Genomic DNA, 23,598 nt, shown 5'->3' on the forward strand with positions numbered 1-23,598 from the left:
ACATGAAATGATATTAAAATGATAGTAAAGTGTTTATTCCCTTCATTTACTAATATATATATATATATATTAGTAAATGAAGGGAATATATATATATATATATATATATATTAGTAAATGAAGGGAATATATATATATATATATATATATATATATATATATATGGATAATGAATTAGAAAAATGATTTTCGCCAGATTCGCGAGGTGGCTGCAACATCCTCCCAAGGCGCGAATCTGCCAGAGGCCATACTAGCTTGGCTGGATCACAATCACTGACAGTATGGCCTGCCCAATCCCACAGTGACAGAGAATAGGCTATATACTCACCAAAACCAGGCAGAAATGTCATACAACCTGGACATACCAGGCGCTGGGCGTCCCAAGCTTGGAGAGCACAGTGAAGAGACCCCAGGACTTCCCAGAAAGCATCCAGACTAGTGATCCAGTCTCCAGTTACAGCAGGACTTGGTGGTGGAGCAGCACTGAGCTGGTGGGGCACAACAACCCTCCAGTTTAAGACTAACCAGGGCCAAACCAGAGAACAGAGAGCCTGGTTACCCCATCCCTGCTGATGTGACCACCCTGAAATCTCCAGCTGCAGCAAGACCTCAGAACCTGGCAGTGACAGCAGCACAGATCTTTCAGAGCACATCAAAGAAGAAGGGCCAAACCAGAGAGCAGAGAGCCCCGGATACCACGATCTCTGCCAAGTGACCTGCCTGTAAGTGAGTGCACCCTTGAGAATCTGCAGTTCCCCAGATCCTGGGACCTTCTGAAACAGAAGCCAGGCATTGAACCCCCTCACACACACATACCCACTTTGGGAAACAGAGGAGCACTAGGGACATTGAAGTTCCTGCCCTGTGGGTCTAACTGAAAAGTTAAGGCAGTTAATGCCAAAAATTGCACTGCGATTATCAGTAGCGCCTGCGAAATATACAGTGCAGAGCCCCTCCCACACACTCAAGGGTTCAACATTAGCCATCACTCTGTCCCTCGAGACACACGTCCATGCACACTTACACACACACACACAGACACACACACACACACACACACAGACACGCTTGCATTTGCCCAGTTTTTGCCTGCGTACTTTCCTCCCACAGGTACAGCTTTTCCTCAGCACACGCTGAGAGTTCTCAGCTTCCTTAAGAACTCTCCAGATGCCAGAGAGAGACAGCACCAGTCTGATCTGCAGAATCCAAAAACAAACAGGGAAGGTTTCAGATAAGCCAATGGCCAGGGGTAGGCAAAAGAACACTTCCAACATAAATCAGGACATCATGACTTCACCAGCAAACCCCAAAATCGATGGATACTCCAATTCAGCATAAGCACAGGAAAATGATTTTAAAGCCATGCTTGCCCAATTATTTGAAGCTCATAAGGAGGAAATGAACAAGTCTTTCAAAGATTTGGCCAGTCAATTGGAGGCAAAGAAAGAAGAAATAGACAATATCCTTAAAGAAACACAGGAAAACATAGCCAAACAAATAGATACACAAGTAGAGGAAAAATTAGTGGCATATAAGAAGGAAATGAAAAAAGAAATAGAGGCCATCGTAGAGAGACAGGAATCCAAATTCAAACACATGAAAGAAATGGGGCAAGGCATGAAAACAGAATTAGAATCAATAAAGAAAACACAAAATGAGAAAACCCTTGAGCTGGAGAACTTGGAGAAAAGATCAGGAACCACAAAAGTAAGCATCACCAACAGAATACAAGAGATGGAAGACAGAATCTCTGGAGCTGAAGACACACTTGCAGAAATGGATACTTCTCTCAAAGAAAAAGTAAAATCAGAAAAGTTCCAATCACAAAATATCAAAGAAATCAAGGATGCTATGAAAAGACAAAATCTAAGAATAATAGGAATTCATGAAAAAGAAGACTCCAGGCTCCAAGGTCCAGAAAATATTTTCAAGAAAATCATAGAAGAAAATTTTCCCAACGTAAAGAAAGAGATGTCCATAAATATACAAGAGGCCTACAGAACTCCAAATAGACTAGACCAGAAAAGAAACACATCACGTCACATCATAGTCAAAACACTAAATCTACAGAACAAAGAAAAGATATTAAAAGCAGCAATGGAAAAAGGCAAAGTAACATATGAAGGTAGACGTATCAGAATCTCACCGGACTTCTCATCAGAAACTATGAAAGCCAGAAGGGCCTGGGCAAGTATCATGGAGACTCTAAGAGATCACATATGTCAACCCTGCAAAGCTTTCAACCAACATAGATGGAGAAAACAAAATATTCCATGACAAAACTAAATTTACACAATAGCTACACTGCAAACCATCCCTACAGAAGATACTAGAAGGAAAACTCCAATCCAATGAAAACAAATTCACCCAAGAAAACAGGGCATACAGATAATATCCCAACAAAAATGAAAAGAAAACAAGCAATGAAACAGGGTTAGATCATCGACTCCATTACAAAAGAAACTAACATGCATTGGTCACTATTATCTATCAATATCAATGGACTCAACTCACCAATAAAAAGACACAGGCTAACAGAATGGTTATGGAAACAGGATCCAACATTCTGTTGCATCCAAGAAACACACCTATGCAACAAAGATAAATACTAACTCAGAGTAAAGGGCTGGAAAACTGTTATTCAAGCAAATGGTTCCAGAAAACAAGCTGGAGTAGCCATCCTAATATCTAGTAAAATAGAATTTCAACCCAAGTTAATAAAAAAAGATAAGGAGGGCCACTATATTCTCATCAAAGAAAAAATCCACCAAGAGGATATCACAAACTTGAATATCTATGCCCCAAACACAAGAGCACCGATATTCGTAAATGAAACATTATTAAAGCTTAAATCATACATTGATCCTAATAACTTAGTAGTGGGAGACTTCAACACTCTACTCTCACCAAGGGACAGATCAACTAGACAGACACCAAATAGGGAAATAAAAGCACTGACAGAATCCCTAAATCAAATGGACCTAATAGACGTCTACAGATCGTTTCACCCAAACTCAAAAGAGTACACCTTCTTTTCAGCACCGCATGGAACCTTTTCCAAAATAGACCATTTAGTTCGTCACAAAGCAAGCCTCAACAGATACAAAAGAATTGAAGTAATCCCTTGTATACTATCTGACCACCATGGACTAAAGCTAGACATCAACAACAACAGAAACAACAAAAAGCCAACACGCACATGAAAACTGAACAACTTACTACTCAATGACAGCTGGGTTAAGGAAGAAATAAAGAAAGAAATTAAAGACTTCCTAGAATTCAATGAAAAGGAAGGCACAACATACCCAAATTTATGGGACACAGTGAAAGCAGTGCTCAGAGGAAAATTTATAGCACTAAGTGCCTGCAAAAGAAATTCGTAACATCACATACAAACAACTTAATGGCCCAACTGAAAAACCTAGAAAAAAAAGAAGCAGATACACCCAAGAGGAGCAGACGGCTGGAAATAATCAAACTAAGGGCTGAAATCAATCAATTAGAAACAAATAAAACTATCCAAAGAATCAATGAAACAAAAAGCTGGTTCTTTGAGAAAATCAACAAAATAGACAAACCCTTAGCCAAACTAACTAAAAAGCAGAGAGAAACTATCCAGATCAGCAAAATCAGAAATGAAAATGGGGAACATAACCACAGACACTGAGGAAATGCAAACAATTATTAGGTCATGCTACAAAAGCCTATATGCCACAAAATTTGAAAATCTAAATGAAATGGATAATTTTCTTGAAAGATTGCATCTACCAAAACTAAGTCAAGATCAGGTAGAAAGACTGAATAGCCCTATATCTCCCAAGGAAATCGAAGCAGTCATTAACAGTGTCCCCTCCAAAAAAAGCCCTGGACCAGATGGCTTCAGCGCAGAATTCTACAAGACCTTCAAAGAAGTGCTAACTCATATTCTCCTCAAGCTATTCCACAAAATAGAAACAGAAGGAACACTACCAAACTCATTCTATGAAGCCACAGTCACCTTGATACCTAAACTACACAAAGACCCAACAAAAAAAGAGAACTTCAGGCCTATCTCTCTTATGAACATTGACGCAAAAATACTCAGTAAAATACTTGCAAACCGAATCCAAGACCATATCAAATATATCATCCACCATGACCAAGTAGACTTCAACCCAGGCATGCAAGGGTGGTTCAACATATGGAAATCCATAAATGTAATCTACTACATAAACAAACTGAAGGAGAAAAACCACATGATCATCTCTTTAGATGCAGAAAAAGCATTTGACAAAGTCCAACATCCATTCATGTTTAAAATCTTGGAGAGATCAGGGATACAAGGCACATACCTAAAGATAGTAAAGGCAATATACAGCAAGCCTATAGCTAACATCAAACTCAATGGAGAGAAACTTAAATCAATCCCACTGAAATCAGGGACAAGACAAGACTGACCATTGTCCCCATATCTCTTCAACATAGTACTTGAAGTCCAGGCCAGAGCAATAAGACAACTAAAGGAGGTCAAGGGAATACAAATCGGAAAGGAAGAGGTCAAAGTGTCACTATTTGCAGATGATATGATAGTATACATGGGCGACCCCAAAAATTCAACCAGAGAACTCCTTCAGCTGATAAGCACCTTCAGCAAAGTGGCAGGATACAAAATCAACTAAAAAAAATCAGAAGCCCTCCTATATACCAAAGACAAAAAGGCTGAGAAAGAAATTAGGGAAACAACACCTTTCACAATAGCCACTAATAACATAAAGTATCTTGGTGTGACTCTAACCAAGCAAGTGAAAGAACTGTTTGAGAAAAACTTCAAGTCTCTGAAGAAAGAAATTGAAGAAGATATCAGAAGATGGAAAGATCTCCCGTGCTCATGGATTGGTAGGATTAACATTGTGAAAATGGCCATCCTGCCAAAAGCAATCTACAGATTCAATGCAATTCCCATCAAAATACCAACTCGATTCTTTACAGACCTTGAGAAATAGATTCTCAGCTTCATATGGAAAAACAAAAAACCCAGAATCTCCAAAACAATCCTGTACAACAACAGATCATCTGGAGGTATCTCCATCCCTGAACTCAAGCTGTACTACAGGGCAACAGTAATAAAAACTGCATGATATTGGCATAGAAACAGAAAGGAGGATCAATGGAACCACATAGAAGACCCAGAAATAAACCCACCCTACTATGAATACTTGATATTTGACGAAGAAGCCAAATCCATTCAATGAAAAACGACAACATCTTCAACAAATGGTGCTGGACCAAATGGATGTCTTAATGCAGAAAAATGAAAATAGATCCATATCTATCACCCTGCACAAAACTAAAGTCAAAGTGGATCAAGGACCTCAACATAAAACCAGATACCCTAAATCAATTGGAAAAAAAAAGTGGGAAACAGCCTAGAACTCATAGGCACAGGAGACAACTTCCTGAACATAACACCAACAGCACAGGCTCTAAGAGCAACAATCAATAAATGGGACCTTGTGAAACTGAAAAGTTTCTGTTAAGCAAAGGACACCGTCATCAAAACAAAACGACTGCCTACAGATTGGGAAAGAATCTTCACTAACCCTTTATCTGACAGAGGACTAATACCCAGTATATACAAAGAAATAAGAAGCTGAAAAGCAGTAATCCAAGTAATTAAATTAAAAGATGGGGATCAGTGCTAAACATAGAATTCTCGACAGAGGAATATCTAATGGCAGAAAAACACTTAAAGAAATGCTCATCCTCATTATCCATCAGGGAAATGGAAATCAAAACGACACTGAGATATCACCTTACACCCATCAGAATGGCCAAGATGAAAAACTCAAGCGATAACACATGCTGGAGAGGTTGTGGAGAAAGGGGAACCCTCCTCCACTGCTGGTGGGAATGTAAACTGGTACAACCACTCTGGAAAGCTATCTGGCGCTTTCTAAGACAATTAGGATTAATGCTTCCTCAAGACCCAGCTATACTACTCCTAGGTATATACCCAAAGTTCGTTCAAGAACACAAAAGGGATACTTGCTCAAACATGTTTATAGCAGCTTTATTTGTAATAGCCAGAACCTTGAAACAACCCAGATGTCCATCAACGGAGGAATGGGTACAGAAATTGTGGTATTTTTATACAATAGAATACTACTCAGCAATCAAAAAGGAGGAAATCATGAAATTTGCAGGCAAATGGTGGGATCTAGAAAAGATCATTCTGAATGAAATATCCCAGAAGGAGAAAGACAAACATGGGATATACTCACTTATATAGACCTATAAGATAAGATAAACATAATGAAATCTATACACCTAAAAAAATAATCAATTGAGCAGACATGGGGCAAGATGATCAATCCTCGTTTAGAAAGACAGATGGGAAGTGCATTGAACGTATGACAGAAGTCTACTGAGCGCATCTGAAAGACTCTAACTAGCAGTGTTTTCAAAGCAAAGACTCATGACCAAACCTTTGGCAGAGTACAGGGAATCATAAGAAAGAAGGGGAGTTAGTCTGATGGGGAAAGGATAGGAGCTCCACAAGGACCAAATATATCTGGGCACAGGGTCTTTTCTGAGACTGACATTCAACCAAGGACCATGTATGGATATAACCTAGAACCTCCACTCAGATGTAGCCTGTGGGAGTTCAGTAACCAATTGGTTTCCCAAAGTGAGGGGAACAGGGACTATTTCTAACAGGAACTCAATGACTGGCTCTTTGGCCTCCCCACCCCCGAAGGGAGGAGCAGTCCTGTTAGGCCACAGAGGAGGGCTTTGCAGCCAGTCCTCAGGATACCTGATAAAACAGGATCAGATGAATGAGGAGGACGTCCACCCCCTATCAATGAACTTGGAAAGGGGCACGGTTGAGATGAGGGAGGGAGGGAAGGACTGGGAGGGACAGAGGGATTGGGACATGGCTAGGATACAGATTTAATTAAATGTAACTGATAAAAAGAAACACTATTAAACCTTAAATTACACATCAAAAAAAAAAAGAAAAATAATTTTCTAGAAAAGAACTTTGACTAATTTGGGCAAACACTATTATTTTACTAATTTTAAGATAAAAATATTCAGTTCTTTATTCCACTTGGACTTGAGTTTCATGCACGGTGATAAATATTGATGCATTTGCATTTTTTCATAGGTAGAAATCCAGTAAGACCTGCACCATTTGTTGAAAATGCTGTCTTTATACATTGTATGGTTTTGGCTTCTTTGACAAAAATCAAAAAAGCATAGGTGTGTGAGTTTATTTCTGGGTATTCTATTCACTTTCATTGATCCACCATAGTGTTTCCATGCCAGTATCATGCAGTTTTTATAACTATTTCTCTGTAGTCCAGTTTTAGCACAGGGATGGAGATATCTTCTGATGATCTGTTGCTGTACAGGATTGTCTTAGCAAATCTGAGTGTCTTTGTTGTCCATATTAAATTGACAATTGTTCTTTCAAGGTCTGTAAACAATTGTATTGGTGTTTTTCATTTCATCAATTACAATTTATTCACCTAGTATCACCTCTATAGCTCTGTCTCTCCTCCCCTCCCAATCCCACTCTCCTTCCCCCATCTCCACCCATGTCCCTCAAAGCCCACCAACAGGTTAGGTCCTCCTGTCATTCCTTCTATTCCTAGTCTATCAGGACCTATCTGGAGTGGCTGCTTCTTCTTCCTTGTGGCCTGGTAAGGCTGCAGACCCCTCAGGGAGAGGTGATCAAAGAGCAGGCCAATCAGTTACAGTCCTTGTCCCCATTACTATGGAACCAACTTGGACACTGAACTTCCATGGGCTACATTTGTTCAGGGTTCTAGGTTACCTCTATAAATGGTCTTTTGTTGGAGTATCAGTCTCAGAAAAGACACCAATGGCCAGAGTTTTTGCTTCTGTTCCTCTCCTTGTGTAGCTCCTTTCCCCTCCAGGTCTTACTATCTCCCCCTTTTTTTCATAAAATTCCCTGCACTAGGCCCAAAGTCTGGCTCTACATCTCAGCATCTGCTCTGATACCCTGCAGTGTAGGGCTCTTCAGAGGCCCTCTGTGGGAGGTTACTCACCTGTTCCCTGATTTCTCCCTTTTCTGATGTCCATCATCTTTTACATTTTGAATGTGGATTGAACAACTCAGCCAGAGTGTTCTGTCTTGATTAGTTTCTTTAGGTGTAGAGATTTTAGTATGTTTATCCAATATTTTATGTCTAATACCACTTATGAGTGAGTATACACCACATGTTTCTTTCTGATACTGGGATGCCTCCCTCAGAATGATCTTTTCCAGTTCCCACCATTTACCTGCAAATTTCATGATTTCTTGTTTTTGACTGCGGAGTAATATTCCATGGTGTATATGTACCACAATTTCTGTATTCATTTCTCTACTGAGGGGCATCTGGGTTGTTTCCTGGTTCTGGCTGTTAGGAATACACCAGCTACAAACATGGTTTGGCAAATGTCCTTTTTGTATACTTGAGCATCGTCTGGATATATGTCTAGGTGTGTTATACCAGGATCTTGAAGAAAAGATACTCTTACTTTATTCATTTTGTATCACAACTGTAGCCCCCTCTCTAGAACCCTCCCAATTCTATCATTCCTCCCTGATCTCTTCTTATGCCTTTCCCCCAGTCCAAAGATAGGGGCAGTCCTCCTTCCCTTCCATCTGACCCTAGCCTATGAGGTCTCATCAGGACTGGCTGCACTGTTTTCCTCTGGAATGGTATGGCTCTTCCCATGGCTCCCCCATCAGAAGGAGATGATCAAAGAGCCAGCCACTAGTAAGGGGAACAGAGGTTGTCGCTGAGAGCCTAGTATTATAAGCAAAAGGAGAAGAAATGTTTGGATCATTTCCCTTGAGAAAGACTCATCTTATCCTAAATAAATTTAGAGAAATTTAAATGAGAATAAAAATATTATATTTTAATATTTCTCTCAGCATACAACATCGTAGACTACTATAGAAAACTTGTCAATAAATTCATTGAGGTTCATGGTAATTACATTTTTATGATGATTTACAGTATTCTTTTTTAATGCTTTAGTAATTACACTTTATTCACTTTGTATTCTCTCTGTGGTTCCTTCCCTCCTCCTGCCCCAATCCCTCCCTTCCTTCACCCACTGCATGCATTCTTCTCCCCATGTCCACTGATAGCTAGGTCTTCTTTTTCTTCCTCCTGTTCCTAGTCAATTAGGTCTGATCAGGAGTGGCTGCATTGTCTTCTTCTGTGGACTGGTAATGCTGCTTATCCCTCATGGGGAGTTAATTAAAGAGCAGTCCAATCAGTTCATGTCAGATAGAGTCCCTGATCCTATTACAATGAAACCCACTTGGATTCTATAGTACTATGTGGTGATAGTTCATTGAATGTTGTGGTTTTCATAATTCATGAGGTTAAGTCATAGGAATGTTGAAGATCATAAAAAAAATTAAACAAGGTATATAGGTTTAAATTAGTTTAAATGCTCTTAATGTTGCTAGACTCTAGAAGTGACATAAATTGCCTCTCAAAACAAATGAGTATATTGATCCTAGCCTTATATACTTGTAGTAAAATCAAAAGAGACAAATTGTTAAAATAAACCCTCCACAGACAGACATAAGGCTACAATAATAAATATCTGATTATAGTGAGTCTTTTAAGATAATATTCACCCCCATTTCATACTTGGAGAAAATTGTAGTCCTGTGGATAAATTTCATAACATCAATATTCTTCAGTTTGGGAGCCTAACAGCAGCTCAGGGACACTATCCTTTGTGTTGTAGGATGTCTAACAGAATTTTTGGACTCTCAAGGCTAGTTGAATACATCACCACACTTACTCTTAATTCTGGTAACCCACAACTATTTCATGGTATCTATGTATGCCCTATTGGGGAAGACATTTGTTTCAATTAAGTTCTATTTGATTAGAGTTTTATACTTCTATTTGTTGTGAAAAGAGGTGTATGACCAATAGCTCATAAAAAAAAAACAATGGAATTGCTACTAGATATATGAAATTGTTGAAGATAATACTCTTTATGTAAAGGTATCATCAGAATATAGCTAAATATCATCTCAACACATTTTCAACGGCTATCATTACAATAAATATACATCAAATTTCACAGATTTGCTAATGCTGGTTGCATATGTATCATTTTCTACTACAAATGCATTTATGGTCAGTTCAATAACATCACCTCATGATTTTGGACTTCACAAAAATCATTGCCTTTACTTGAAAGATAGGATGAGAGATAACAAGCTGTGTCTGGGTGCTCCTGTGAATTATTTCAGTGCAGATAACATAAGAATAAACTCCAATCCAGAGATGTAAATATGGTAGTGTTTTGTTAATCATAAAATGGTTGATAGAACATCTTTAAAAAGCTCCAAAGAACAGAAAGAGACACAGTTAAGTGAATCAAGTATCACATAGCTTTGTTATGTGTTTGTCTGTGTTAATAGGTGTGGTGATAAATTACTAAGGTGCCAACCTAAGAATCCAACAGCTGAGCTGAAAACTAAAGCTAAAAACATTGAGAATGCATTCACCAGAATTATATCAGAAAATTTTCTAAGTCCTACAAATTCATAATCAAGCACAACCAACTAGAATACCACACAGAAATGAATAGATAAGAACTCTAGAGTCATCTGAAAATGAAAACTCATTTTTCTAAACATTTATCAAGCAGGAAGAGAAAATCTCGAAGGAAGGTTGTAATAAAAAATGTTTACATTTTAAAAAATCAGAGAGATATCAAACAACACAAGGATATAGATTTACTGGTGGATTTGGAAGTAGTTTTAGCAAACGGCTATGAATGACCACAGACCAAGATTAAAATGAGAACAAAATATAATTAAAATTGAAAGTTAGGTGGACACAGGATCTGATGCAAATATAACCTCAAAAAAATCTTGGAATCTACATTGGTCCCTTCAGAAGGTGTCCACACAGATTTTAGGAATTGTAACATTATCCCAAGTAAAACAAAGCCTAAGACAAATTAAATGGAAGACTCAAGATGGAAGGGCCAACCACACAGTGTCTATAAATAGCAGCTCAGCACTGGGAGGAGAGTGACCAGCAGATCTTCCTGTGGGCCCCCATCTCCTGCAGTCTGTTTCTCAGGTGAAAGAAGAATCCATGTGAATATACAAAGACCCAAATTCCGGCCACCAGGATCATTCCAGGAAAAATAAAATAAAATTCTAGACTCCTGCCCAAGCCCACCTGCTATGGATGCATTCCTGGAAACATCAGGTTCCAGCTCTGAACATGCAGCCTTAGGCCATCCAGCAAATCCTAACTTCTGTGAAAACATTCCTAGGACAAATCGATCTTGGTTCTGATTTTGGTTGTTCACTCTCACTGCCTGGTCAATGGAAAATTCTGGTACTGAGGGTAAGACTCCAAACTTGGGCACCCACTCTCACAGTCCTGTGAACACCTTCTGGATACAAGCTGCTCCTGGCACTTAACCAAGAAGCCCAGTTTCCCTATCTTGTTGAAACCTTCCAGGATGTTGTGGCTAATGGCACTGACTCTGACCATCCTGTAGAGAGGATACCTTCTGGTATTGCTGGGGAGATATGGCCCCATTCTGCCTGCTCCACAACTGCACAATTCATCTGAGTCAGAATCAGCAAACACAGCACAGACAGAGAAAACTACAGAGCAGAGCTGGCTCGGGACCCAAGTCTTATTGCCTACCATCTTGAGGAAGTCAGTACAGCACTGGAGCAGATCTACACTCACTTTGTTTGTGTTGTCTTTTTTAGAAAATAAAATAGGGGAGGAGGGGCAAGATGGCAGCACCGGGAGGACTCTCATTCTGAGCAGCAGCAGCAGGATCAGCACAATGAGCAGTAATCAGAACTCACAGCCATAAAACACAGTCATTGTGTTTCCCAGGTGAGAGGATACCCCACGGTGGGGGATTCAATCAGCTTTTTACTCACCCGGCTAAACCGCGGAAGACATCCCGGTTCCACCAATTTGGCTGCTGGTCGCCAGCCCCAGTCCCAGGCCAGAGCCACAAGCCAGTGTCTTTGCTCATGGTCCCAGACGGAACCGTGCGCACCAAACTATCAGAGACTGGAATTTGCATTCGAGAGATAACCCCAGGGTACAGGAAATGACTGGGACCGGCCTTAGGTCACACAGACATCCCCTAGAAAAGACTCGGGGTCCACGGGCATCCCAGGAGACAGCCCGGAGCCAGAACTGGGGACCCAGGTTCCTGCACTGAGCCCTGCCTGCCTGCGCACCTGACGTGCCGCCTGAGATAGAAATGTGGGCACCAGGGCACCAGCGAATGAGTTTCACTGTCCTGTCCAGTGCAAACACACAGGGAGGGAAACGGCTGGTCTGATCTCAGAGCACTCAGCCAACACCCCGAACCTGAAAAGGTCCCAGGAAAATTACCCAGCTTAGGGAGGCACCCAGGTTCCCAAAGGCGCAAAAGCAGACACAGGCATTTTCTGCACACCAGACAGCTGGCAGAGACTGAGCTGCCATCACACAGCTGTGCTCCAGGCACAGGCAGTTTCTGTGGCCAGTCAGCTGGCAGACACTGAGCAGTGTGCACCAGGGCAAAATAAGACACTGGGAGTCCGTGTCTCCAGAGAATCCACAGGGAAGGAAGGAAACTGTACTGACCTAAATCACCCAATCCTTCCCTAGAAAAAGTCTAGCAGACTAGTGGGGCCGAGGCGCCAGCACTCAGCTTTGCTCCAGACACAGGCACAAACAGTTGATGCGCGCCTGATGTCCAACTGGGTCACAGCAGCTGATCATTAAATTTACAACAAGAAACCCAGAAACAGGGCAGCAGCCCTCAGGACTTCCCTGGGTGAGAGGAGAACCCTCTCGACTAACAAAGACCACAGTTACCACTCAGGTCTATATCCCTAAGGTGAGCAACTCCTGAAAAAACACCAGCCATCCAGGGACTATACCCAAAAAGCTGAGAAGACACCCTTCAGGAAAAACCAGCTTTCTGCAAAGGGGATTCTCTCCACCACAGGATCCCCAGGAACCACCAGAAAATAACCCCAAACACCTAAGATAGCACAATGGGTAGAGGCCAGCGTAAAAGCTCAAACAACAAAAGACTGAGCAATATGGCATCTCCAGAACCCAGTTACCCGGGGGCAAGTAGCCCTGGACACCCCAGCATAACTGAAATCCAAGAAGATGACCTAACAAGTATGCTCATGAAGATGATAACAGAGGAAACAAATAAGATTCATAAACACATAGAGGAAGATAAACTGTAAAGAAATAGAGGAAGCTGCAGCCAAACAGTTTATGGCCTTTAGAAAGGAAATGCTTAAAGCACTGAATGAAATAAAAAGAAACAGAGTTGAGGGAACTAAAAGAAAAACAGGAAAGTACAATCAGATAGGTGAAGGAAGTAAACAAAACACCTCAAGACCTGAAGATAGAATTGGAAAAATTAAAGAAAACAAAAACGGAGGAAATAATGGAAAGGAAGAATCTAGGGAAGAAAACAGGAACTATAGAGGTAAGCATAACCAACAGACTACAAGATATGGAAAAAAGAATCTCAGCTGTAGAAGATATAATGGAAGAAATCGATGGATCTGTCAAAGAAAATGTTAAATCCGAAAAATTCCTGACACAGATCGTCCAAGAAATCCAAGACAATATGAAAAGACAAAACCGAAGAATAATAGGTATAGAGGAAAAAGAAGACTCCCTTCTCCAAGGCCCAGAAAATATTTTCAACAAAATCATTGAAGAAAATTTCCCCAAGCTAAAGGAGAGGCCAATTAGAATACATGAGGACTACAGAACACCCAACAAATTTGACCAGAAAAGAAATTCCTCCTGCTACATAGTAATCAAAACAGTAAGTATACAGAACAAAGAAAAAATACTAAAAGCTGCAGGGGAAAAAGGCCAAGTAACATATAATGGCAAACCCATTAGAATCACACCTGACTTTTCAACAGAGACTATGAAAGCCAGAAGAGCCTGGACGGGTATCATGCAGACCCTAAGAGAACACAGATGTCAGCCCAGGCTACTATACCCTGCAAAACTCTCAGTCCTCATAGATGGAGAAAGCAAGATATTCAATGACAAAAACAAATTTCAAAAATACCTACGTACAAATCCAGCATTACAGAAGACACTGGAAGGGAAAATACAACCCAAGAAAGCTAGCTACATTCAAGAAAACACAGGAAATAAATAACCCCACTACAGTAAAACAAAAAGCAACCAAGCACACAACCGTATGACCGCAGCCAACATCAAAATCAAGAGATCTAACAGCCACTTGTCATTAATCTCTCTCAACATCAATGGACTCAACTCTCCAATAAAAAGACACAGAATAACAGAATGGATACGTAAACAAAACCCAGCAATCTGTTGCATACAAGAAACACACCTAAGACACAAAGATAGACATTACCTGAGGGTAAAGGGTTGGAAGACAACTTTCCAAGCAAACGGACCCAAGAAGCAAGCAGGAGTAGCCATTCTAATATCTGATAAAATAGACTTTCAACCAAAATTAATAAAAAGAGATGGGGAAGGACACTTCATACTCATCAAGGGAAAATTCCACCAGGAAGACATCACAATCCTGAACATCTATGCCCCAAATACAAGGGCACCCACATTTGTGAAAGAAACATTGATAAAATTGAAAGCACATATAGATCCCCACACATTAATAGTGGGAGACTTCAACACCCCACTCTCAACAAAGGACAGGTCAACAAAACAGAAATTAAACAAAGAAACAATGTCTCTGACAGAGGTCATGAATCAAATGGAACTAACAGACATTTACAGAACTCTACACAGAAACACAAAAGAATATACATTCTTCTCAGCACCTCATGGAACCTTCTCCAAAATAGACCATATAGTGGGTCACAAAGCAAGCCTCAACAGATACAAGAAGATTGAAATAATCCCATGTATCTTTTCTGATCACCATGGAATAAAGCTGGACCTCAACAAAAACAGAAATAACAAAAGGCCTACACACACGTGGAAACTGAACAACTTGTTACTAAATGACATCTCGGTCAGGGAAGAAATAAAGAAAGAACTTAAAGTCTTTCTAGAAACCAATGAAAATGAAAACACAACATACCCAAACTTGTGGGACACAATGAAAGCAGTGATAAGAGGAAAGTTCATAGCACTAAGTGCCTTCAAGAAGAAATTCGAGACAGCTCATTCAAACACCCTAATGGCTCACTTAAAAACCCTAGAAAAAGAAGAAGCAGACACACCAAGAAGGAGTAGACGGCTGGAAATAATCAAACTGGGGCTGAAATCAATCAATTGGAAACAAATAAAACAATTCAAAGAATCAATGAAACCAAGAGCTGGTTCTTTGAGAAAATCAACAAGATCGACAAACCCTTAGCCAGGCTCACTAAAAGGCAGAGAGACACCACCCAAATCAACAAAATCAGAAATGAAAAGAGGGATATAATTACAGACACTGAGGAAATCCAAACAATCATTAGGACTTACTTCAAAAGTCTATATGCCATAAAATTTGAAAATCTAAATGAAATGGACAATTTTCTTGATCGATTTGACTTACCAAAGCTGAATCAGGACCAGGTAAATCAACTAAATAGTCCTATATCCCCCAAAGGAATAGAAGCGGTCATCAAAAGTCTCCCATCCAAAAAAAGCCCAGGACCAGATGGTTTCAGCGCCGAATTCTACCAGACCTTCAAAGAAGAGCTAACACCAATTGTCTTCAAACTATTCCACAAAATAGAAACAGAAGGAATATTACCAAATTCATTCTATGAAGCCACAGTCACCTTGGTACCTAAACCTCACAAAGACTCAACAACGAAAGAGATTTCCGGCCAATCTCCCTTATGAAGATTGATGCAAAAATACTTAATAAAATACTTGCAAACTGAATCCAAGAACACATCAAAGATATTATCCACTATGACCAAGTAGGCTTCATCCCAGGTATGCAGGGGTGGTTCAATATACGGAAATCCATCAATGTGATCCACCATATTAACAAACTGACAGAAAAAAAAACCACATTATAATCTCCCTAGATGCTGAAAAAGCATTTGACAAAATCCAACATTCATTCATGTTCAAAGTACTGAAGAGATCAGGGATACAAGGCACATATCTAAACATAGTAAAGGCAATATACAGCAAGCCTATAGCCAACATAAAACTGAATGGAGAGAAACTTAAAGCAATCCCACTGAAATCAGGGACAAGACAAGGCTGCCTACTCTCTCCATATCTCTTCAACATAGTGCTGGAAGTCCTTGCTAGAGTAATAAGACATTTGAAGGAGATCAAGGGGATACAAATTGGAAAGGAAGAAGTCAAATTATCACTATTTGCAGATGATATGATAGTATATGAGAGTGAACCTGAAAACTCTACCAGGGAACTCCTACAGCTGATAAACATCTTCAGCAAAGTGGCCGGATACAAAATTAACTCAAAAAAATCAGTAGGCCTCCTGTATACAAAAGATAAAAGGGCTGAGAAAGAAATTAGAGAAAAAACACCCTTCACAATAGCCACAAAGGACATTAAGTACCTCGGAGTAACCCTAACCAAGGAAGTCAAAGACTTGTATGAAAAAAATTTCAAATCTCTGAAGAAAGAATTAGAAGAAGATATGAGAAGATGGAAAGATCTCCCATGCTCATGGCTTGGCAAGATTAACAAAGTAAAAATGGCCATCTTATCAAAAGCAATCTACAGATTCAATGCAATGCCCATCAAATTACCAACACAATTCTTTACAGACCTGGAAAGAAAAATTCTCAACTTCATATGGAATAACAAGAAACCCAGAATTGCTAAAACAATCCTCTACAATAAAAGATCTTCTGGAGGTATTTCCATCCCTGATCTTAAGTTGTACTATAGAGCAACAGTTTTATAAACTGCATGGTACTGGCATAGAAACAGAATGTTGGATCAATGGAAGCGAACAGAGGACCCAGAAATAAACCCACACACTTATGGACACCTGATCTTTGACAAAGATGCCAAAACCATATAATGGAAAAAAGATAGCATCTTCAACAAATGGTGCTGGTCTAACTGGATGTCTACATGTAGAAAAATGAAAATAGATCCATACTTGTCACCCTGCACAAAACTGAAGTCCAAGTGGATCAAAGACCTCAACATAAAACCAGACACATTAAAACGGCTTGAACAAAAAGTGGGAAATACCCTAGAACTCATTGGTACAGGGGAAAACTTCCTGAACAGAACACCAACAGCACAGGCTCTAAGAGCAACAATCAATAAATGGGACCTCATGAAACTGAAAAGCTTCTGTAAAGCAAAGGACACCGTCATCAAAACAAAGCGACCGCCTACAGATTGGGAAAGAATCTTCACCAACCCTTTATCTGACAGAGGACTCATATCCAGTATATATAAAGAACTAAAGAAGCTGAAAAGCAACACACCAAGTAATCCACTTAAAAAATGGGGAACAGAGCTAAACAGAGAATTCTCTGTAGAGGAATACCGAATGGCAGAGAAGCACTTAAAGAAATGCTCAACCTCACTAGCCATTGGGGAAATGCAAATCAAAACAACCCTGAGATTTTACCTTACACCCATAAGAATGGCCAAGATCAAAAACTAAAGTGACAACACATGCTGGAGAGGTTGTGGAGAAAGGAAATCAATCTGGCATTTTCTCAGACAACTAGGATTGGCACTTCCTCAAGATCCAGCCATACCACTACTGGGCATATATCCAAAAGAGGCTCAAGTACACAAAAAGGACATTTGCTCAACTATGTTTGTAGCAGCTTTATTTGTAATAGTCAGAAGTTTGAAACAACCCAGATCCCCTCAACTGAAGAATGGATGCAGAAATTGTGGTACATCTACACAATGGAATATTACTCAGCAATGAAAAATAAGGAAATCATGAAATTTGCAGGTAAATGGTGGGATCTGGAAAGGATCATCCTGAGTGAGTTGTCCCAGAAGCAAAAAGACACACATGGTATATACTCACTCATATAGACATACAACATAGGACAAACCCACTAAAACCTGTGCATCTAAAGAAACTAAGCAAGAGAGAGGACCCTAACTAAAATGTCCAATCCCCATCTGGAAAGGCAAAGAGGATGGACATCAGAAGAAGAAGAAAACAGGAAACAACCTAGGAACCTACCACAGAGGGCCTCTGAAAGCCTCTGCCCTTCAGAATATCAAAGCAGATGCTGAGCCTGATGGGCAACTGTTGGGCAGAGTGAATGGAATTTTAGGTAAGAACTGGGAAATAGTAAGAGCTGGAGAGGACAGGGTCTCCACAAGGAGAGCAACAGTGAAAAAGATTTTTAACTATTTCAAAATTCTACTTGGGAGCTGCAGAAATGGCATAGCACAGATGTTAGAGCCTATTGTGTGTCTAAGCATGAAATTCAAGTTAAGTTTCTATTACCCAGCACAACACAGTTTATAATAGCAAATAAGTGAATGAATGAATGAATAGCTCTGTATCACAGCTCCTTAGTACAGGATTTATGTTAGAGATTTCGTTTCCTGTTTTTATTTTTCTTTTTTTTTTATTTTATTTTTCATGAATATAGTAAATACTTAACCAGAACTCTAAAATGTGACAGGCATGCTTAAAACATATGATGTATATTTTAGATAGAAGTGATAAGTTCTCCCTGGACTTTTCAGGGTGCATGGAGGATGGGAAATTTTGGAAGTGTGGTGATGATAACAATACTTTTTCATTTTTTCTTTCTCTTTTTGTTTTAGCAATACTTTTACAAAACAAAGAACAAAACCAAAAAAGGACATTAATACACTTGTTGATGTGGGATGAGTGACTCATCAATAAACACAGAACTAAAGGCAATTAATAACTGCTGGTAGAGGACATTCTACTACCCCCAAAAGACACCACAAGTTAGTAATCCAATACCAAGTGTTCTCTACTGGAATCATATTCACAAAGCAACAGGACTTAAATTTAGTGTGTTGTATGACTATATTTATCTTTTTACATGTACATGTAACAATAAATATGAATTTAATAAAGTCATGAATTTTAGAAGATATAAAGGCAGGAAGAAAGGGGGAAGGTTGGAGGGAGGAAATGGAAGTGGGGAAAGGTTGAAATTTTATTTTAATTATGACATTACTAATCTGGTTGCATATGTCTTGATTCAAACAGGATGACTTGAAAAAAATAATACTTATTTGCAATACCAATATACATCCTAGAATTTTATAACATGTTAGTGTTACAATCTCCATTTACTTGTTTTAATATATTTTGTTTATATTAATTTTAAAATTACTTTATAATTAATTACAGTTTACTCCCTTTGTATCCCAGCTATATACCCCTGCCACATCCCTTCCCAATCCCAGCCTTCCTCCATCCCTCCTCTTCTCCCATGCCCCTCCCTAAGTCCACTGATAGGGGAGGTCTTCCTCCATTTCCATCTGATCCTACCCTATCATATCTCATCAAAACAAGCTACATTTTCTTCCTTTGTGACCCGAGATGCCATGGGCTACATCCCTGCTTGAATTCTAAGTTATCTCCAAGCAAATTTCTTGGTTGGAACATTCATCTAAGAATAGACCCGTTGCACAGATTTTTTTTGTTTCTGTTGCTCTCCTTGATGAGCTCCTGTCCCCTCTAGGTCTTTCTATCTCCTCCTTGTTTTATAAGGTACCCTCCACTCTACCCAAATTATGTCTGTGAGTCTCAGCATCTGCTCTGTACCCTGCTGGGTAGAATCTATCAGTGGCTCTCTGTTGTAGGCTCCTGTGCTCTTCCCTGTTGGCTCTTCCCAATTGGCTGTTCACTCTTCCAAATTGGCTGTCTGAGTGAGGCTTGCTCATATAACTCAGGGTCCTCCTTCATGCTTAGCTACCTTTGATATACCTATTATGTATGTTTATCCTATATCTTATGGCTATTGTCCACAAATAACTAAGTTATATATCAAGTATGTCTTTCTGCTTTGGGGATACCTCACTCAGGATGTTCTTACACCTGTCAGTATGGCTCAGATCAAAAAGTCCAGTGACAAAACATGCTGGAGTTAATGTGGAGAAAAGGGAGACCTCCTTCATTGCTAGAGGGAATGAAAAATGTACATGCACTTTAGAAATCAATTTGGATCTTTCTCAGACAATTAGGAATAGTGCCTCCTCAAGATCCAGCCATTCTACTCCTTGACATATATCCAAAATATATTCAAGCACACAACAAGGACATTTGTTCTACTACGTTCCTAGCACCTTTATTCGTAATTGTCAGAATCTGGAAACAACACAGATGTCCATAAACTGAGGAATGAATGCAGAAATTGTGGAAAATTTACACACTGGAATACTATTCAGTAATTAAGTACCAGTAAATCACGAAATTTGCAGCCAAGGAAAGGAAAAAAATTATGAAATTTGAAAAGAAAAATGGGAGCTATAAGATAAATCATGAAGACAGAGCCATTAAATAAAGCCTGATTTCTCAATGTAGGTTCTAGAAAAGAGAGGGCCTGAAACATATTCTCCATGAACTGTTTGGCCTGCTCTTTCATTAACCCCTGGACCCCGGAAGGGTGAAGCAGCATTACCAGGCAATAGAAGAAGACAATGGAGCTACTCCTGATGTGGCCTAACTGACTAGGAAAAGAAGGAAGGAAAATAAGTCCTCCCCTATCAGTGGACTTGGGGAATGGCATTTGTGCAGAGGGGAGAGGAAGGGAGAAATTGGGACTGGAGGACAGAGGCAACCACAGGGGGATACAAAGTGAATAAAGTATAATTAACAAAGAATCAAAGAAAAAAGCAGGATGCATCATTCTGTGATATCCAAGAACAAGATCTGAAAGTCAAAAATAAACATTACCTCGGGATAAAAAAAAGAAAAAGCCTGTTGAAAGCAAATGGAGACAAAAACCAAGCAGGTGTAACAGTTTTAATATCTGACAAAAAACAAAACAAAATAGACTAAAAACTAATCAGAACAGACAGGAAACACTACATAGTCAGCAAAGTTGAAAAAGAAATCTGCCAAAAAGCTATTGCTGTTTTAAGCATTCATATACCAAGCACAAAAGTAACTGTCTTCATAAAAGAAATACTATTACAGATAGAAAAGTATATTGACCTCCACACAGTGGTAGTGGGAGGCTTCAGGACCTCACTCTCAGTAATTTACAGGTGATCCAGACAAAAACTAACCCGAGAAAAGCTGTAGCTGAAAGATTTCACATGTATATAAGCTTAGCAGACTTTTAGAGAAGATTTAACCCAAACTCAGAATATACTTTCTTTTCAATAGCTCATAGAATTTCTTCCAAAATTGACCAAAGTCTTGAAAATAAAGCAAGTCTCAACAGTAAGGAAAAAATTTAAATCACACACTATACCCTACATGACCACCACAGATTAAAACTACATGAAAACAAGAACAATAGTAGTTTAAAAACATGTTAAAAGTGAGCAAGTAACTACTGACAGAAAATTGATTCAAGATAGAAATTAAGAAGGAAATTAAAAACTAAAATCATTTTTAAAAAAAATTGAAATCAAGTGAAAATACTATTTACCCAAATAGATAAGAAACAGGAAGTCAGTTTTAGAGTCAAATGCAAAGCACCAACTATTTACATATAAAAACTGGAGAGATCACATATGAGCAGCTTAATGACATACTTTAATGCAATACAATGAAAAGAAAAACGAAGTTACAAAGGATTAGGAAGCAAGAAACAATCAAAATTGATTATGACATCAATAAAACAGAATGAAACAAAACAATGTAAAGAAAATAGGTAAGATTGATACTTAGCCAAATTAACACTAACATATAGAGAGGATATCCAAATTAATAGAATTACAGATTATACATGGGAGGAAAAACACACAACAACAAAAACAACAACAACAAGAACAAAAAAACCCAGAGAATTGTAAGGACATATTTTAAAAGTCTGTGCTCCAAGAAAATAGAAAACCTGAAATAAACAGATAAACTTATATGCAGCCTACTAAATTTAAATCAAAACTGGATAAGTAATTATATTAGAACTAGTGAAATAGAGGCACTAATTAAATCATTCAAACAAAAAAGGTTAGAGAAAATTAGATTTAACACAGACGATTACAATCTTTCATATAAATATCATTGCTGATACCTCTAATTATTCTGCAATATAGAAAGAAAAAATACAAAGTGTAATTATTTTTCACAAGGACACACCTCAATACCTAATCCACACCAAGACCCAACAGGGAAGAGTATAGAGCAATTTCTGTTAAGAACATATATTAAAAAAAAAATCTCATTAAAAATATTTCAGCCCTAATTCCAGTAGCATATAGAAAGATTATGCACCATAATCAGCTTGGATGCATTCCAGATTTATAGAAAGACAGATGGAGAAACTCTCTCTGGAGGATTAAATGGAAAATGGAACAAAGAATGGTTAAGGCTGGGAGTATGAGAAGAGATAGCTAAAACCAAGGGTGAATTGAGGGTTTATGTAGAACTGTTTTATAAAATACATACATATGTGACAGGAATCAAAATGCAATCACCAAATAATCGGGGAGACATATCTCCACTAGCTATATCTTGCCACCAAATGAAACCTTCAGCACCAGGAATGTGTTATGTCTAATTGAGTTCATACCAAAATGTCCCAAAGAAGAACTCAGGTAACTCAGTCTGTCTCTGGCAATATCCATTGCTCTCCAGAAATGGATAGTAAGGCTGCATAGCTGAATTGCTGAAGAAAAAGCCTACATACGTCACTGAACATGGAGAAGTTGAGCTGGTGGCAACTGAGAACCTTCATCTCTACTGACTAGTGTTCAGTGTACTGGAAGGTACTGTGCATGGGTCTGAGGCGGTTGGGTTTCCACGGCAAAGTGGAGATATGGACATAAGCCTCACACTTAATGCAGAAACAATCTCTGATTGTTAATCCCTTCCAAGGGAGAGTCAGTTTTCTCCAATGCTGTCTAGCTAGTTTTACCAACAATACTTAATGGCAGGCCCCATGCCTAGAAGTAAATAGCAAACATAAATGATCAATGTATTTTTGGAGGTTTATTATCTCATAATGCCTTGTTTGAATTATTTTAACCTTACATGTTATTGTTTATATGTTATAGCCGATTATTTTCTGTTTTTATGGAATTTCTGTGTAAGTAAAAATGTTTCTGTGATAGCTGTGTTTCTTTTATGTCTTTCTTTGAGGTTTCTATTAGTATTGTTTTGTTTTTATCTGTTCCTGTGTTTCTTATTATGTTTATGTTGTTGTTTTCTTATACGGTTAACTGCTTACTTATGAGAGACAGAAAGGAAGTGTATGAGTGTGTGGGTTTAAGTGGTCCGGAACATCTTAGAGAAGTTGTAAAAGGAGAAACTACGATCAGAATATATTATATAATAACTCTATTTTCTTTTTTTAAAAAGTGAGGAATTGAACATAATTTATGACCCAGGGATTTTGCAGTACTAACCATACAGTTAAAAAGGAAAGTAATAGACACTAGAACTAGTTTAAGCAAATGCATTGCATAAGAGACTTTTCAA

The sequence above is a fragment of the Meriones unguiculatus genome (assembly GCF_030254825.1).
Source record: "Meriones unguiculatus strain TT.TT164.6M chromosome X unlocalized genomic scaffold, Bangor_MerUng_6.1 ChrX_unordered_Scaffold_31, whole genome shotgun sequence".
NCBI lineage: Eukaryota > Metazoa > Chordata > Mammalia > Rodentia > Muridae > Meriones > Meriones unguiculatus.